The sequence below is a fragment of the Felis catus genome, chromosome C2 (genome assembly GCF_018350175.1).
Source record: "Felis catus isolate Fca126 chromosome C2, F.catus_Fca126_mat1.0, whole genome shotgun sequence".
In the NCBI taxonomy this organism is placed as follows: Eukaryota; Metazoa; Chordata; class Mammalia; order Carnivora; family Felidae; genus Felis; species Felis catus.
The window spans coordinates 50,904,779-50,907,796 of record NC_058376.1 but is presented as its reverse complement, the minus strand read 5'-3'; the positions used below and the strand labels follow the sequence as shown (position 1 = coordinate 50,907,796).

Below are 3,018 nucleotides of genomic sequence, written 5' to 3'. Positions count from 1 at the left end.
AAATAAATGTTCTGAATTGTTCCATCAGTGCAATTTCTTTTTTTTTTATTTTTTTAATGTTTATTTATTATTACTGAGAGACAGAGAGAGAGCACGAGCAGGGGAGGGGCAGAGAGAGGAGGAGACACAGAATCTGAAGCAGGCTCCAGGCTGTGAGCTGTCAGCACAGAGCCTGATGCGGGGCTCAAACCCCACAAACTGGGGGATCATGACCTGAGCCAAAGTCAGACGCTCAACCGACTGAGCCACCCAGGTGCCCCGCATCAATGCAATTTCTTATTTGAAGAATAGAAAACAACAACTACAAAAATCAATTAAGTCAGAACTTAAAATTTGAAAGAAAGATAAATCTGCTGAAACTAATTGATTGTAGGAATGAGAGAATTTGACTTATTTAAATTAAATCAAGGTATTGGGGAAGGTTTCCTTTGGCTGTTCAGTTTCCATTATCTTGTGTTAAATGGACACACCAGTCAGGTATTATATATCCTTGTGGAGCAGAACTGAAGTGTTCTGGGCAGGACCAACTGACATCCTCATGCTGCCATACCTGGTGAAGCCATTGTCCCTGTGCTGCCTTGCGGCACTCAGCCAGTCACAGCTAGACAGAAAATGAGCACCAGCTCCCCTGCAGGAGATGTGGAAGAGGAACAAGCTATTAAAGTCTAGAAATACTGAGGAGATGGTTGAATTACGCATTCTGCTTCAGAGCAAGAATGCTGGAGCAGTGATTGGAAAAGGAAACAAGAATATTAAGAAGGCTCAATGGGCTCCTGAGTGCCTCCGTCGGGTAAGCATCTGACTCTTGATTTTGGCTCAGGTCATAATCTCCTGATGATGAAATCTTGCCCCATGTCAGGCACTGCACTGGGCCTGAAGTCTGCTTAAGATATTCTCTCTCTCTCTCTCTCTCTCTCTCTCTCTCTCTCTCTCTCTCTCTCTCTCTCTCTCTCTCTCTCTCCCCCCCCCCAATAAATAAATAAATAAATAAATAAATAAATAAATAAATAATCACTCATTCACTTACTCCCCATACAGACTACAATGTCAGTGTTTCAGTCACAGACAGCAGTGACTCAGAACATATTGAGTATCAGTGCTGATATTGAAACAATTGGAGAAATTCTGAAGAAAATCATCTCTACCTTGGAAGAGGGCCTGCAGGTGCTATCACCCACTGCAACCATCCAGCTCCCACCTGAATCTGATGCTGTAGAATGCTTAAATTACCCACACTATAAAGGAAGTGACTTTGCGATTTGGAACTGTTGATTATCAGAGTCTGTGGGGGGAATTATTGGGATCAAAGGTGATAAAATCAAAGAACTTCAGGAGAACATACAGACAATATTCACGTTTTTCCTGGAATGCTGTTCTCATTCCTCATAGAGTCATTCTTATTAGAGGAAAACCTGATAGGGTTGTCGAGTGCATCAAGATCATCCTTGATCTTACTTTGGAGTCTCCCATCAAAGGATGTGTACAGCCTTATGATCCCAATTTTTATGATGAAACTTACAATTATGGTGGTTTTATGACCGCCATGGACATCCTGTGGGATTTCCCATGTGGGGCCAGTTTTGACACAGTGCTTCCTGGTGGGGTGGGCATCCTATGCCTCCATCTAGAAGAGATTATCATGATATGACCCTTTGTCTAGGACCTCCCCCACCTCCTCCTGGATGAAGTGGCTGGGGTGGTAGCAGGGCTCAGAATCTTCCTCCACCACCACCACCTAGAGGAGGAGATCTAAGGGCCTATGACAGAAGAAGCCCCAGAGACCACTAATATGGCATGGTTGGTTTTCATGAAATTTGGGACTCTCCAATGGATACATGGAGCCCATCCAAATGGCAGATGGCTTATGAACCACAGGATGGCTCTGGATATGATTATTCCTATGCAGGGGGTCATGGCTCATATGGTGATCTTGATGGACTACACAAGTAACTATTCCCAAAGATTTGGCTGGATCTATTATTGGCAAAGGTGGTCAGCAGATTAAACAAATCTGTCATGAGTCAGGAACTTCAGTAAATTTGACAAACCTATAGAAGGGTCTGAAGATCTGATCCATTACCATTACAGGAACATAGGACCAGGTACAGAATGCATAATATTTGCTGCAGAAAACTGTGACAGAATTCTGGAAAGTTTTTCTAAGACTAGTGAAGAACTGAAGGAGTCTTGCATCGTGTCTTTTTGTTTGTTTGTTTGTTTGTTTGTTTGTTTGTTTTTAATCTGCTTCTGTTTAAAAAGCCAACATTCCTCTGATCATAGGTGTTCTGCATTTGAGGTGTAGTGAAATCTTTGCTGCTCACCAGGTGTAATGTTTTAGTTCCTTACAAATGGGCAGGGAATGGCATGTTAAAATTAACATTGAAATTTTGACACATCAGCAGAGTGAATGAGTGTTAGTTTTTGTTCATTGTTGGTGATTTAATCTAAAAACAAGAAAAAAATTGTTTCCCATATGATTATTGTGAGAACTTTGCTTTGTGGTCACCATAACATTTTGGGATGTGGGACAGAGAGGAAAAGTATGATAATCCACATGTCCCTGGCATATACCCAGAGCCTTGTGCAGAATGTAATACTCTTCTGTTTTATGATTTTTAAAATAAATTTAGTGAACCTGTTTTTAGTGGCCATTATTTTCAAATGGCTAGATTGCCCAACCTACCCCAAACTAAATATTAAGTTTGATTTTTAGCTCCTCTGTTGGATATAAATAAATGGATCTCTTCTTGGACATAGGCATAGTACCTTGGCAAATTCCATTCTGGTGATTTCTTGATGATTTGAAAGGCCATTTCTTGGGAAGAAATTCTGTCATATACAGTCATGGTTATAATAAGCTGGGGATTTTTTTGTTTACTTTTGCAAATACTTACCCCTGCTCTGTAGCAGTTTTCTATGTTAGTAATTATGAAGGAGAACAAAGGTGGGAAGCAATACTACAAATTCAGTAATGGTATAAGTATGTGCCAGAAGCCTAATGGCAGCAAATTTTATTAA

The 3,018-nt window shown here is 40.8% G+C and overlaps 1 pseudogene; it reads left to right on the top strand.

Annotated features, from left to right (window-relative positions):
- Positions 1 to 348: 348 nt before the first annotated feature.
- Positions 349 to 2,180, top strand: LOC101100583 (annotated as a pseudogene).
- The last annotated feature ends 838 nt before the right edge of the window (positions 2,181 to 3,018 follow it).